Here is a 17,018-nt window from a genome sequence, read left to right on the forward strand (position 1 = left end):
TCAGTCATTTCGTTTCGACTAGGCGCTACACATTTTGGGTTTACATTATCATTGTCTGCCACTGAATCAACATTTTCACTGTCCTCGTTAACAGTTAACTCTCCATTTCCAGTGGAATCATTAAAAGCTACTCCAGAATTCTCAGTGCGATTATTGTTAATTGAACTTACTATTTCGAATTCATCACCAAAGTCTCAATTTACATTTTCACTTCCGTTATTTGTCACTATATTCGACATGTCACTGAACCTAAATCTGACTTCGTTGGCTTTTATTTGTATCTGTCCCAAATTTTTGTCACTACCACTGCGAGACTGGACTCCTTCTCTACTCCCCACAAGTGTCTTATTTCCTTTTCCCCAGACATACTAATACTGCTGTTACGATTACAATTCTTAGACTGCTGTACGCAAGCGCAACACTCAAAACTACTTCTTCCTCAACTTACTCCGTACTCTTAGCTGTCGACTGCGCCGCTGGCTGCAACGCCTGAAGCTGTCAACTGCGACATCCACTGCCTGCCGCCTCTGCACCTGTTGTCTGTGGCTGCATCACGCTGCTCTGCTCGCTGCGCCGTCTCGCAGCTTGAAGAATCTTGATGCGATGATTAATAACGTGTTCCCATAGACTCCGCGCACAACGTTAACTTTTTGTTCTTGTTGCACTCCCGCACTTCCCATTCCTGCTTTACACCGATACCACTTGCATTGTGACTGAAAATTTTGATTTTGCGGCATCAGTTATTATAGTTAAACTAAAGTTCACAAACGGTTCAAATACAATTCACGGCCAACTTACTACAGTTCCCATGCAGTTCTCTGGGCCTTCACAGTTCACATGTTTCCCAGTTCTTACGGAGTTCGATGGTCCATTACAATTCACAGTTGTCACTAATAAAATCTTGCCTCATAATTCCAAAGCACTTCGACTTCAACAATTATCTCCACCCGGGATGCCGTGTACGGCAAGATTAAATACAGAAAGTGTGAGAAAGAGAGAGGAGACACGTATGTTAGTATGATTAAACCCCTTCAAATGATTCAAATGGCTCTGAGCACTATGGGACTTTACTTCTGAGGTCATCACACACATCCAAGCCCGAGGCACGCTTCGAACCTGCGACCGTAGCGGTCGCGCGGTTCCAGACTGTAGCGGCTAGAACCACTCGGCCACCACGGCCGGCTTAAACCCCTTCCCTAGAAAATTTGTCTCCTTTATACCTCCTCTGTGTTACCAGAGATGACGTGTCTCTTATCTCATTTGTACTAAGACTGAAGTACATGCGAGGTGTCTATTTGCTTTATCCGCCCTGAGTGGAACTTCTAATAAATGTTCACCAACCTGCGCACAAAACAGCAAGTAGGTTGTGAATCCGTAATCTCGAGGCCGTAAGAAACTGTTAGCGAGGAACTATTAGTTTAGAAATGATTTAATTTCCAACCAGTTTGTTTATACGGGAAGCCACTCGCTTTTTTTATTGGCAGAACACGAGAAACTGCACAATTACATTCCACTATAGAGTCACAAATAATTTCTACTCTTCAACAAATTAATGAACTGCGTGTTGATGCAGTTACACTCACACTGTTCTCAGCTACATGTTCCAAGTAACCGTGCATTGGAATGAAGACCTAACCAACACCGCCCGCAACAGACAACATGTCTCTCTTCCGACACTGACGAACCAGCTCTGACCTTAGAGCTGAGGCACTTCACCCGCCATCCAATTTAGGCGCGATCCGAAGATCACCGAAGTGCTTCTTCTGCCTTTTCGTTTGTCCCTTGTTTATTATTCTGCTGGTTATTAATACTTGTGAAATAATGGAATAGTCGCATATTGTGAGATTCTTTAATACGAAATGCAAGCAAATATGCTGTTTAGTTTGTCAAAATTAATAACAAAAGATTATCATTTTGGCGGGCAACTTCCGAACGCAACAGCCAATCGCAGAGAAGGACCACAATTTAGAGGGTCTTTCTCACGATACCCGTACCGAACAAACCATTTGTCATCGGTAGCTCACACTCCACAGCGTCATCTTGCCACTGGTACCTTCTCAACTACTCTAAGAAGAGCTTCTTATACCTGAGTATGATAGCTGTCAAGCCAGAAATATTACAGTGTCACGTATTCTGTAGGCCGGAGCACCTCGCCCTGCTGTGCTGATGGTCGGTGGAATGCGTCCACGAGACCCCCGTGTTGGACACGGACGCTACGTGTTGCCTGCTTCAGAATTCCGACAAAAGTGAGGCTGAGTGTTCCCGCTGGGTCCTATTGAAAAGCTCGGTCCCAGAGAGAAAACAGAAGTCTCTCCGAGTAGGCACTATTTTCTATTGCCACCATAAATGGCCGTTCGCGAAGAAAGCTACGCTTATTTTCAGCGAGTTCTCGGAGGAACACACCAGATCTGTTACGTTGTCATTACCTAGCTGGTCCTAAACGACAGGGAATGTATTCGTACGCCCCTGACGTCTGTCTTCAGAGCAGAGCTCCTCTGTCACCGCCGGCCGCTGTGGTCGAGCGATTCTAGGCGCTTCAGTCCGGAACCGTGCTGCTACTACGGTTGCAGGTTCAAATCCTGCCTCGGGCAAGGATGTGTGTGATGTCCTTACGTTGGTTTGGTTTAAGTAGTTCTAAGTGTAGGGGACTGATGACGTCAGGTATTAAGTCCCACAGTGGTTAGAGCCATTTGAACCTCTGTTAGCCCCGTCTTGCTGACAACCAGTACTATACTATGAAAGGAGTCGCCTTAAAACTAAACTGGCCTGGAACTACTGCTGCACAGAGTCATTAGTATTAGGTAAAATCTGTCTCTCTCTAGTCTCTGGCAGACGCAGACAGCGGGCGGGGTTCCTGCTAATAAAACTAAATGTACTATCACAAGGTCTCTCACCAAACGTTCACTGCCTTCTTTCTAGAGTCTGGGGAATATTCCTAGGAGGCCGGAATGCCGAACCAATGCGTTTCTTTCAGGACACCTCTATTTTAACAACAAATATGCAGATATTTGAAATCTTCATATTGGTCTCTTTGTAAACTTACTGTTCGTATGTTTCGTTAATCATATTACCGACAACGAACTATGATGCTGGACATGTCAGGAGGTTTATGTGCCTTGATGCAAACGGCACTGTTCCAGTGAATCCGACAGAGATTTAGGTTTCCCAGTACCAATGTAAAGCGATAGCGCTGGCTCATGTAGGGCGTGCAGTTGTCCCTGTACCGGTCGACGAGGCAGGACACCCATTTTGTAACACCGCGTGTCAAACACTTAAATTCTCTTTTCTTCCGGTTTTCCCACATTCCATGTTACACAACTATACAGTGCTGTACTCCATACGTACACAGGTGTGCGAAACTTCAGGACGAAAGTAACTTTGTCATGACGTTTCACTGCCAAGCAAAGTATCTCCATGAAACTTGGACCATACACAGGTATACCATAGAACAGAAGGTAACGGAAAGAAATACGCAATGAGGCCAAGAGAACAGGCATTTTAATTCGAAGATAATAATTACTATGAAGTAATCGCGATTTATGATGGAACCTGAGTAATATAAAAGGCGGGACATGAATCTTAATAAGAGGCAGTAATGCATGCTTTGCGACGTGTTCTCTGGCTGGCTTCAAGTTTAGACAGAAATTCTGGCTGTAGGGCTCTTCATTGATCCACCAGCGTGGTTGTCAGCTGCTGGATGCTCGACGGTGTATGTTGACGTGGCGCAATACGTCTCCACGACGCATCCCACACATGCTCGATGGGATTTAAGTCAGGGGAACGGGCAGGGCAGGCCATTTGCCGAATCTCCTCAAAAGCTCCTCCACCTGCACTGTTGCCGTCCTTAAAAATTAAGTGAGAGCTGAATGCGCCGCTGGAAGGACGTAGGTGGGGAAGAAAGAGTTAAGTGGCACAATAACGTTGACTGGTGAATATACAGTGTTCAAAGATTTGAAGGTCCACGCAACATTGCGTCTGCACACCACATAACACTAGAAAGACCAAAATGATCACGTCTGATTGCCTCAAGTCAAGTATTCGAAGGAAGCACTGCAGAACTGACGACATCGAGAAACGTATGGCCCCAGTATGCCAATATCAATTACCTTTTACAGGTGCATATGGTGCCTGAAGATGGCAAAATGAATTTCCGAAACTGGTAGCGAAGATAAAGTAATAGAACTTCCCAATTTGTATGTCTGTTTGGCCGATTTTGTCGTTAAATATTTGACCAGCCGCTATCCCACGTCCATAATGGATCAACAGAGACAACTACCGGTTATCAGGCAAACAAATCACCCCCATGGGATCGCCGTGCCCACGTGGAGCTTGAAATTTTGTACCTTCAGTCCTCTTAAATATAGTTGCAAATGCACCCTCTGCTTGACGTGAGTGCCTGTTGCACAATGTGACGGTCATCTCTGCTGTAACTGACCGTGGTCGACCACCTACTCTCCTTTGGGCACCAGTGCAAGTGGTTCAGAACGGGGCTACAATGGTCATCCTTCGTCCTTCATGACGTTTCCTGATGGTTCTTTCTGTGCGAGTCTGACTCTGTAACCGAGTTGCCAACGTGACAGACCCTCAAGACGGGGACCCGAATACAATGTCCGGTACTGCCAGGGATTTTTCCTTGATGGGAGGACTGGACTGGGGTGTATTCAGCCTCGTGAATCCAGCTGAGGAGCCAGCTGATTGAGAGACTGAGATGCGCTGATGCTACGCCGCTCTATACCGCATCCGATGATGAGTGACCAAGGGTGAGACGGCGGTCGGTCGACTATTGCGACTGATCGGGAAGTTTCCTTCTCTTGCTTCGCTTTGTGAAGTCATCCATATTTCGTCTCCGGGCCACGATGTGATGAGGAACACCGGCACTGTACAGCGCAACCGTTCACTGATTGACACACACACACACACACACACACACACACACACACACACACACAGACTACGTCGGTTGCGGGGCCAGCTCCATTTGGCGCTAGTCACGCTGACCTCACGCCCTCACCTCACGCCATATCGCGTCGAGCTTCTTGTACATGAGTGGGAGTGTTCTGACAACATGATTCCGCAGTTTCATTGATTTCCACCTAGTTGTTAGTATGTTAGCCAACGGCCTTGCCGCAGTGGTAACACCAGTTCCCGTCAGATCACCGAAGTTAAGCGCTGTCGGGCTCTCTGCTGTCTCTCTCTGACCACATGCACTTGGATGGGTGACCATCCGGTCTGCCGAGCGCTGTTGGCTAGCGGGGTGTACTCAGCCCTTGTGAGGCAAACTGAGGAGCTACTTGATTAAGAAGTAGCGGCTCCGGCCTCGGAAACTGACGTACGGCCGGGAGAGCGGTGTGTTGGCCACATGCCCCTCCATATCCGCATCCAGTGTCGTCTGTGGGCTGACGATGACATGGCGGCCGGTAGCTACCTTTAGGCCTTCATGGCCTGTTCGGGAGGAGATAGTTTAATTTTTAGTTAGTATGTTATTTTACCTTATCTGTCTCGTCCTTAGGCTTTGCAGAGCAATGTAGTTTCAATTGTTGAAATGTGTGTGAAATCTTATGGGACTTAACTGCTAAGGTCATCAGTCCCTAAGCTTACACACTACTTAATTTAAATAATCCTAAGGACAAACACACACACCCATGCCCGCGGAAGGACTCGAACCTCCGCCGTGACCAGCCGCACAGTCCATGACTGCAGCGCCCTGAGACCGCTCGGCCAATCCCGCGCCGCCAATGTAGTTTCTCAGAAATTTCTTCCTCAAATGAAGGCCTATGTTTAATATCGGTAGACTTCTTTTAGACAGTATTCAAGAAGCAGCATTAATCTAAAATGGGGGTGGGGCTTTATGAGACGTAAGCTTGACTCGACAACGGGGTGGTAGCTCTCGTTCCTGGACTAAGTTGGTCGTGTTACTACCGGAGATTAAGAAATAGAATCGCGATCGTAACTGCAAAGGGAACGACTTGAAAGAACAGGGTTCTGCAAACTTCCAACGGACTCGTGGGCAGCTGAGACCTCTCTCTACGACGTCGACAGAATGCCGCCACAAGCGCCGGTCAGCGCTTGTTAACGGAGCCATTCCACACACTTAATAACCGCCTCCTCCTGGGGGATTGTATAGCGTCTCAGTCAGTAAATTTTATTGCACGGGCCATTTGAGTAATGTTACAGTTGTAGGGAGACATTCTGAAATCGGAGAAACGCGCAGAGTGCGTTTCAGCAGGAGAAAAACGAAACTCCATTTCGAGGCCCGATTGTATCTAAGAGACGCACTAAAAATTACGACGGCCGTTAGCTTCGGACGACCGCAGTTAGCCGGACCGAAGACGGCATCGGGAATGGCCCGTCTTCCATCACGGTGTCGCCGCGCGCTCGGGGGATCACTCTGGAAGCTCGTTAGCGCCGCCAGATAGTCCGCAGCGGCGGAGGTGACCGCCGCGGTCCAGCAACCGACGGGACGGACAACGACACTCTTCCGATTAACGTCGCCAGGGACAGCGGCTTCGGCAGCTGTGGGGCACTGACGACCAGAGGCCCACAGTGACGCTGCGGAATCTTGATAACGCCTTTCCGGAACACAACGAGGGCTACAAAACAACTCTGTCCAAAAATGTAAATAGCTAGAATTTCACAAAAAAAAAAAAAAAAAAAAAATCATGCGGCGGTAGGGATGTCACTTGTACGTTTGGCAGGCACGAGAGTGTCACATAGATGCTCCTTAAACTCTGGCGGCAAACGCTAAGTGAGGCGTTTTTCGTAACGAAGAAGATCACTGTCAAAAATTACGAGACTGTACGTTAGAAAGAAGAGTCAAGCAAGTGGTTCGAAGACTTCTAAAGTAACAGAACCTCGACAGCGAGTTTTAGCCAGAGACAAGGGTATCGTCAGGAGTGTATGAAATTGTTGTGGACAGTCAATCCACAATGACGGGTAGCCGAAAGGCACGCGTTTAAGCTCACGCAGGCTGGCGTGAGGTCTGGAACAGTTAAAGGATTTGAGTCTAGCGAATAAAGTACGTAGCTGTTGGAATACTTAACTTTAATCCATAATTGGTGAACATCGGTCTGACCGTACATGCATCACAAGATAAATAGCAAATGGTAATGGAGCCTTGCTAGGTCGTAGCAAATGACGTAGCTAAAGGCTATGCTAACTATCGTCTCGGCAAATGAGAGCGCAATTTGTCAGTGAACCATCGCTAGCAAAGTCGTCTGTACAACTGGGGCGAGTGCTAGGACGTCTCTCTAGACCTGCCGTGTGGCGGCGCTCGGTCTGCAATCACTGACAGTGGCGACACGCGGGTCCGACGTATACTAACGGACCGCGGCCGATTTAAAGGCTACCACCTAGCAAGTGTGGTGTCTGGCGGTGACACCACAGAAATGTATTCGCAGTTGCGAATACGAACAGCCATCACCACCGGGACTCGAACCCGCTTTACGCGAGCGGTTCCATTAAACGCTTTGGTTATTCGTGCATGACTCACGGCTAGCCCCAAACTTCCAGCCGGCAGTTGTGGCCGAGCAGTTCTAGGCGCTTCAGTCTGGAACCGCGCGACCGCTACGGTCGCAGGTTCGCATCCTGACTCGGGTATGGATGTGTGTGATGTCCTTAGGTTAGTTAGTTTAAGTAGTTCTAAGTTCTAGGGGACTGATATCTCAGTAGTTAAGTCCCATAGTGCTCAGAGCCATTGGAACCATTTTGAACCAAACTTCCAAAAGTGGTAGTTCCTGCGTAGCGGCCTGTACTCGTACACACATTATGTAATTGGTGAACATGCATTCATGTCCGAAGGAACGGTTCATCGATATTTTTAATACAGGCACTGCAATATCGCGCCGTTCAGAACTGCCCCAAGGAAGTGTGTAGCACCGCTATTATTTTCTATGTACATAAATGAACTGGGGGACAGGATAAGCAGTAGTTTGTGGCTTATTTGCTGATGATGCTGCGGTATATGAGGTGTCGTCGTTAGGTAACGGGTCGAACTTTCGCAAAGTGGTGTTTATCTGTAAAGGAGACCAGTACGACCCATTCTTGAGTAGTGCCCGAGTATTCGGGATCCGCACCATACCGGGTTAAAGGAAGACAGTGAAGCAATTCAGAAGAGAACTGCCAATTCCAACAACTCGCAAGTATTAGACAGATGCTTCGGGAACTCAACTGGGGATCTCTGAAGGGAAGGCGACGTTCTTTCCGAAGAACACTATCGCAAAAATTTAGAGAAAGGACATTTGAAGCTGACTGCAGGACGATTTTACTGCAGCCAACGTACACTTCGTGCAAGAACGCCCGATGAGATGGCTCTGAGCACTATGGGACTCAACTGCTGAGGTCATTAGTCCCCTAGAACTTAGAACTAGTTAAACCTAACTAACCTAAGGACATCACAAACATCCATGCCCAAGGCAGGATTCGAACCTGCGACCGTAGCGGTCTTGCGGTTCCAGACTGCAGCGCCTTTAACCGCACGGCCACTTCGGCCGGCTAACGCCCGATGACCTCAGCTGTTTGGTCTCATAGGAACTTATCATGTGAGAACCACGAAGATAAATTAAGAATCTCTCTATTTTGAAATGGTACACGAAAGGAATTGACTGGTAGGTACAGGGTACTGTAGGTTGCACAGTATGTACGTGGATGTAGGTTTAGATTACGTCCTCGCACAAACATTTAGTGAAACGAAAGCGATATTAAAATCATAGAAATGATTACTCACGCAGAATTTTATCTACATTCATTCTTCCCACGCAAAAGGTGTTAGAATCTTTCTGGTGAAACACTGGTCTACACATCTTGCACTAGAAACCACAGTGATTTACGTGTACTTTGTTGGTTTCATAGAGCATACAAGGGTATCGACGGTATTCGGTATCCTCTCGACTAAGATCGGATGATCGCCCAAGGTCTTGAATTGACTGCAGTGCTCAGCAAGGTACCTGCATGTAACCACACAACCATGACGTCGCAGCGTCCTGTTGTAGCATGGAATCTACATCTGAACTCTCCAATGCCGAGCAGGGCTACAGTTGTCTGCATGACTGTCTGCAGAAAGTGTGCATCTGTCATTAATCTCTGAAGACGTTGAAGGGTTCCATGCGAGCTTCTTTATGAGATTTTATTTAAAGTAAACTCATGTCAACATCTCTGGTACCTCAATTTACGGCACATTTAGTATATTTCCTCTGGTAAAAATATACGTTCATATCAGCCAAAGCTTAAATATTTCACACTAAACTTGTCTGCTAAGTGTCTAATTCAAATGCGCTTCCCCAAAGTCAACTAAGTTTTGCTTCTTCTCTGAGTCCCACACTCATGTTTACAATGCCTCAGTACCACATTCCAGTCTCTCTGGTCTTTCTTTTCCCTCCTGGAATAACAAAACGAATGAAAGTGTGTGAGCAGTTACGAATTCCATGTGCATAACCTTGGGAATAGAGAAGTCTGCTACTGTGACAGTATTGCCAGCTTAGGAATGCCTAATGGGCAGGAAAGAGGTTGCTGCTTGCCTTAGTGGAACCTCTTGTGTACGTTGGCGCAATACAGCAGCCCTGCTCTCTAGTCACTTCCGTTGGAGGAATAAACTTCGGCCGCGCGCGATTAGACGAGCGGTTTGAGGTGCTGCAGTCATGGACTGTGCAGCTGGTCCCGGCGGAGGTTCGAGTCCTCCCTCGGGCATGGGTGTGTGTGATTGTCCTTAGGATAATTTAGGTTAAGTAGTGTGTAAGCTTAGGGACTGATGACCTTAGCAGTTAAGTCCCATAAGATTTCACACACATGATTTTGAATAAACTTCGGCTTCGTTAAGGAAGATCGTCACTGTTCTCTGGGAACTTGGTAAGATCGGTTGTTCGTTAGAGCTTCTCCTCGATAGTTAATGTTTGAATTGTGTAAGTTTTCTGTCTAACTGAAGCTCTGACGTTTTTATCTTTTAGCTTTATAGTCTATTAGTTTGTGAGACGTGTTTCATCTTAATTTCGGGAATGCTAAATACTCTGAAATTTAGGTGATTTCGTAGGCTTTTGGTTGATTTAACTAATCACTTGGGCACTTGCAGGTGTGTTGAATGAATTCAAATGGCTTCTTAGTTTTCTGACCACGAGTGCGTGTGCATTATATGACACCACTATGATATTACCACTAATTTTTTCAATCCGTTTTATTCCTCACCTCCCATTGTTCAGTAATTGCTTTGTTAATTACCACTACGTAGTAGGGTTCACGTTTAAGAGCCTTCACCTTTCACATTCTGTTACCTTTACGATTAACTCAGTGCAACTTTAACCTATTTATCCTGAAATTCCTGTTTGTTCGGATCTTATTTTAGTTTCGTTGCCACCACGAGCTCATACACTTATTTACGAACATTTCCTGGTGTAGCTTCTGCAATTTTCCTCTTACTTTGTGCATTTGAATTAAATATGTTTCTTAGCTCATGTTTTGATCTTCACCCACTCATTCTGCATGTTAAAATGATCATTTTATCCGTAATTGTATTTAGGCTTTCAGTACTTTAAATTCATCCCACTCCCGGTCCACGTCTGATTCAAGGCACATCCTATAGCACTCCTTTACGCAATAATTGAATTCAGCCCATTGTTTGTCATGAACAATCAACTGTTTAAATTAGCCCAGGATTACGTAGGCTTGATCTTACATTCTACAGCTTTAACTACCACATTCAAATGGGTCTAAGCACTACGGGACTAAACATCTGAGTTCATCAGTCGCCTAAACTTAGAACTACTTAAACCTAACTAACCTAAGGACATCACACACATCCATGCCCGAGGCTGGACTCGAACCTGCGACCGGAGGAGCAGCAGGGTTCCAGATTGAAGCGCCTAGCACCGCTCGGCCACAGCGGCCGGCCCTTAACCACCAAACCAGAGCCAAGACTACGTTGGACGCAGCTGCAATCTTTGAGTGCAGAAATTTCCGCAAAGTATGCGAGCTAGCGGCAGCAGCAGCAGCAGCGATGTTTCTCTATTTAATAATACAACTCCTTACAGCTAACGTAGCAACCTTATAACGTCTAATGTTGCCTGACTGTAACCGTATGAGCACGTTCTTGACAAGAACTGATCCATCTTGTTAACATGCAGGATCCATATTTTCACGGAATAAAGGTCAGACTGTCAAGTGCTCATCTCAGTACAACTGAAACCATCAGTCATTGCTCCAAGCTACATACCGTAAATTTCCCATCGTCCAGTGACTACGTTCTTAGGTTCACGTCAGTCGATCTCTGAGTTGAGATGACGGAAAAGCAAAAGCCGATTGATGGCTGCTGTAACCTTTGCGAGACAGGGACGTGAGACAGACATGTAACAGTGCACGAGGCGCATATCGGCCATCTCTTCGTAGTGAACCTATCCATTCTGCTGTGTATCGCTGCAAGCGTGCCACCAACACTGCCGGGAAAAAGTAATCTCACACAGAAGAGAGCTGCACTGAATACAAGCTTGAGGGCAAGGAGTTAACTTGACATTATTGTTGTAAGTGGCAAATAGCTTGACTGAATGGAAACAAGACACAGAGCACATACCTCGACATTTGCACTATTGTTCAGTTGTTTATAGTGCAGTACTGATTCAAAGGTATATGGAGGCATGAAATCAAACGAAATGCAGTTACTCTGCAAGGACCCAGTAGAAATCATGGATCCATCACAATAAAATTCTCAGTACGTCCCAGTGCACCGAAATTTCTCCAGTGGGTTTTGGATTCACCCTGTATACTCCACATGATCAAAAGTAGCCTGACACCTATTACTGAACATTATGGGGTGTGTCCACCCTTTGGCTTGATAACAGCTTGAAATCCTCTGGGGAGATTTTCAGTGACGTCTGTGAATATCTGTGAAGGAATAGCAGACAATTCTGCCTCATGAGTCGAAACTACGGAAAGCAGTGATGTCGGACACTGTGGTCTGGAGGGAAGTCGACGTTCTAACTCCATTGGGTTAAAGTCGGGGCTCTGGGCGGGCGTTTTATTTCAGGGATGTTATTGTCTATTACAACTACTGACAGCGTTGGGAGAGCCAGTCCTGACAAAACTCTACCATCTGGTGAGCAATATCTATGAGACAGGCGAAATACCCTCAGACATCAAAAAGAATATAATAATTCCAATCCCAAAGAAAGCAGGTGTTGACAGATCAGATGCGAAAATTACCGAACTATCAGTTTAATAAGTCACAGCTGCAAAATACTAACGCGAATCCTTTACAGACGAATGGAAAAACTGATAGAAGCCGACCTCGGGGAAGATCACTTTGGATTCCGTAGCAATGTTGGAACACGTGAGGCAATACTGACCCTATGACTTATCTTAGAAGAAAGATTAAGGAAAGGCAAACCTACGTTTCTAGCATTTGTAGACTTAGAGAAAGCTTTTGACAATGTTGACTGGAATACTCTCTTTCAAATTCTGAAGGTGGCAGGGGTAAAATACAGGGAGCGAAAGGCAATTTACAACTTGTACAGAAAGCAGATGGCAGTTATAAGAGTCGAGGGGTATGAAAGGGAAGCAGTGGTTGGGAAGGGACTGAGAGAGGGTTGTAGCCTATGCCCGATGTTATTCAATCTGTATATTGAGCAAGCAATAAATGAAACAAAAGAAAAGTTCGGAATAGGTATTAAAATCCATGGGGAAGAAATAAAAACTTTGAGGTTCACCGATGACATTGTAATTCTGTCAGAGAGAGCAAAGGACTTGGAAGAGCAGCTGAACGGAACGGACATTGTCTAGAAAGGAGGGTATTTGATGAACATCAACAAAAGCAAAACGAGGATAATGGAATGTAGTCGAATTAAGTCGGGTGATGCTGAGGGAATTAGATTAGGAAATGAGACATTTAAAGTAGTAAAAGAGTTTTGCTATTTGGGGAGCAAAATAACTGATGGTGGTCGAAGTAGAGAGGATATAAAATGTAGACTGGCAATGGCAAGGAAAGCGTTTCTAAAGAAGAAAAACTTGTTAACATCGAGCACAGATTTAAATATCAGGAAGTCGTTACTGAAGGTATTTGTATGGAGTGTAGCCATGTATGGAAGTGGAACATGGACGATAAATAGTTTAGACAAGAAGAGAATAGAAGCTTTTGAAATGTGGTGCTACAGAAGAATGCTGAAGATTAGATGGGTAGATCACATAACTAATGAGGAGGTATTGAATATAATTGGAGAGAAGAGGAGATTGTGGCACAACTTGACTAGAAGAAGGGATCAGTTGGTAGGACAAGTTCTGAGACATCGAGGGATCACCAATTTAATACTGGAGGGCAGCGTGGAGGGTAAAAATCGTAGAGGGAGACCAAGAGATGATTACACTAAGCAGATTCAGAAGGATGTAGGCTGCAGTAGGTACTGGGAGATGAAGAAGCTTGCACAGGAGAGAGCAGAATGGAGAGCTGCATCAAACCAGTCTCAGGACTGAAGACTACAACAACATTGTCCACAGACGCTATTTTACGATAGGATGCATTGTCACGCTGCCAATAGCAATCATCTTGTTGAAACCCCTTTTCTGTTTCCGTCCCTCTGCATGACCACCATTGTAATGCTGCTGATGATCAGTTTTAGGTTCATTGGAATATCACTTTCATATGTTTCCACTACAGTCATGTTAGGTTGGCAGTACAATTAGACATCGTATGTATTATTCTTAATTTGTGTGTCTGTTAATATTCTTAAGTTAGAATTAGTACTAATTGTTAGCAACTTTCTGAGCGTCATCGGACTGACAAAGCTTCGTTAAAAAGGACGCGTCGGGAAAAGACATAATGGCTGCAATCATGTCATCATCTTTCTTTTATTTATAGGGTAGTCACAGCAGAATTGTAAAGTATGTCATATTACCGTATGCAGTATAATGCTATCTTTCACCAACAACTAAACCATAAGCTATGCCTGTTCAAAAGACGTCATCATCTTTCTTTTGTTCATAGGGTAGTCATAGCAGAATTGTCAAGTGTGTCATATTGCCGCATGCAGTATAATGCTATCTTTCACCAACAACTAAATCATAAGCTATGCCTGTTCAAAAGACACATATTTAGTAGCTGCATTCGTCATATTTATATGGTACACCAAAAAGTCACTGATACAGTCCGCCATATGATGTGAGAACAACTATTACTCTGAAGTACACAGTCTATGGCTACTTCCTCTCGTAGTTGGATGTCACTCTCTACAGCGTTGTTTACCAGTCGTTTACTGTCTACTCCGATGTAATTATCAGATCTGACAATGTATCTAGAACGAGTTATGCAGAAACTGGTCCAGAATGCTGATGTATTACGGCCCCAAAACATGTGATTGCCCTTAATGTGAAAATGATGTAAATGAGAAGGCTTTAAGGCTTCTTTATTATTTCTTTGATTATAAAATGTGTACATTAATAAATTTGTAAGATCACAGCCATATATTATTATCGTCAAAGTAAGAACAAGAAACACACATTCATCATTTGAGTCTCTCTTACTTTATTCAGTTATTTCATCTTTGGTTAACAAGACACTGTTTTTTATTATTTTCGCCGCTTAAAGTATTTTCGCAGTTATAGCACGTAAGAGGTGCATTACCTTACACTGTTTACAGTAGATGATTTGGTCTTAGGATCACTGTCACACTGTTCCTGACAGTCCTTTACCAACGAGAGAGTATAGAATGTTTCAACTATTCTTTTTGTAGTCAGTAGTGTGGAAGTGTACTTATATGTGTACATGTGTCGCAACGAGTCCTTCTGACGGTATTCAGATTGTTCGGAAACTCTCGTTACAAACTTCTAGGTACTGTAGAGGGGAGTAAGTACATAAGCATTTTGAATAGGAAGCCATGTACGGAAATGTACCGTTTCCGTACTACAGCCTTTGTCCGCCCCGATAGCTGAATGGTTAGCGTGACAGACCGCCTTCCTAAGGGGCCCGGGTTCGATTCCCGGCTGGATTGGGGACTTTCTACGTTCGGGGACTGGGTGTTGTGTTGTCTTCATCGCCATTTCATCCCCATTTGGCACCCAGGTCGCCCAATGTGGCGTCGAATGTAATAAGACCTGCACCAAGGCGATCTGACGTGCCCCGTAAGGGGCCTTTCAAAACGTGTTTGCTAGGTAAGTAGGCTGTGTGACAGGGGTGGTTATGTAGGATCGACTGCTGCCATTTGACACCTATCCTACCTCTCTGAGCTTGTGCAATCCTCATTCACTTGTCCGTGAATGTTAGAGCAATATAGTTGAATACAAACTACAGAATTAAGAAAAAGGTTGTTGGAAGATCTCCTAAATTCATATGCTCTGAAGCAGACTGTTTTTTCCAACCAGGGTGCGGGGGACGAGTAGTGCAACCATAGACAATATTTTTATTCATTCTTCATCACTAGACGCACAAATTTTGACAGTAAAAGCTTTTTGCACACAAATAAATGCCATATATAATTACAAACTACACTGAAGAGCCAAAGAAACTGATACACCTGCCTAATATCGTGTAGGGCCCCCGGGAGCACGCAGAAGTGCCGCACCACGACATGGGATGGACTCAACTAATACCTGAAGTAGTGTTAAGGGGAATTGACGCCATGAATCCTGCAGAGCTGTCCATAAATCCGTAAAAGTACGTTGCAAGGAATCCCAGATATGCTCAATAATATTTGTGTCTGGGAAGTTTGCTGACCAGCGGAAGTATTTAAACTCAGAAGAGCGCTCCTGGAGCCACTCTGTAGCAAATTTGGACGTGTGGGGAGTCGCGTTGTCCTGCTGGAATTGCCCAAGTCCGTCGGGATGCACAACGGTCATGAATGGATGCAGGTGATCAGACAGGGTGCTTACGTACGTGTCACCTGTCAGCATCGTATCTAGATGTATCAGGGGTCCCACATCACTCCAACTGAAACCGCCCCACACCATTTCAGACCCTCCACCAGATTGAACAGTCCTCTGCTGACATGCAGGGTCCATGGATTCATTCGGTTGTCTCCATACTCGTATCGTATGGTATGGTATGGAACAGGGGACCTAGAAACGACGGAGAGGCTTCGTCCCCGCCGTTGCCCGCAGTGGTACACAGGGATAATTGGTAAGCATAATTTATCATTTTATTTCACGTAATTTCCTATCAATTGTATAGTTCGCTTTTAGAAGCGGTTTAACAACTGAAAAGGCTAATTGTCTTTTCTCTGTGAGGTAATGGATGGATTAAATCAAAGGCTACGAATGCTAGGCATCTTTTTTGTTTTAACTAAGGCGTTTGATTGTGTTAATCTCAAAATATTACTTCAGAAGTTGGACTATTGTGGAATACGGGGAGTAGCTCACAATTGGTTCACCTCTTACTTCAATAACGGACAGCAAAATGTCATTCTCCACAGTGTTGAGAGTGGGGATGATGTGTGGTCTGAGTGAGGCACTGTCAAATGGGGGTTGCCTGCCCCAGGCATCAGTGTTGGGGCCACTCCCGTCCATGCTTGTATAAATGATATGCCCTCTAGTATTACATGTGACTCTAAAATATTTCTGTTTGCTGATGACACTAGCTACGTTGTAAAGGAAGTTGCCTGCAACGTTGGCAATTTTTCATACACTGCTGTTCATGACGTAAGTTCATAGCTTGTAGAAAATAAACTAACGCTATATCAAAGACTAAGTTTTTACAGTTGCTGACACATAATTCAACAAAACCCGACGTTTTAATTTCACAGAATGGGCATGTGATTAGCGAAACGGAACAGTTCAAATTCCTGTGTTAAGATAAATACTAATGTGTAGTGGAAACCCCACGTTCAGGATCTTGTTCAGAGATATAATGTTGCTATTTTTACTTTTCGAACGGTATCTGAGGGAAGTGATACTTCGAACGAATGTTAGTCTACTTCGCTTATTTTCATTCGTTTTTGATGTATGTTATTAAATTTTGGGGCAACTCTTCCCACTCTGAAAGGGTATTTTTGGCTCAGAAAGGGGCGGTTAGGGCAATAAGTGGTTTAAGTTCACGAACTCTTGTCGATCCCTGTTCA

This window comes from Schistocerca serialis, chromosome 6, assembly GCF_023864345.2.
Source record: "Schistocerca serialis cubense isolate TAMUIC-IGC-003099 chromosome 6, iqSchSeri2.2, whole genome shotgun sequence".
In the NCBI taxonomy this organism is placed as follows: Eukaryota; Metazoa; Arthropoda; class Insecta; order Orthoptera; family Acrididae; genus Schistocerca; species Schistocerca serialis.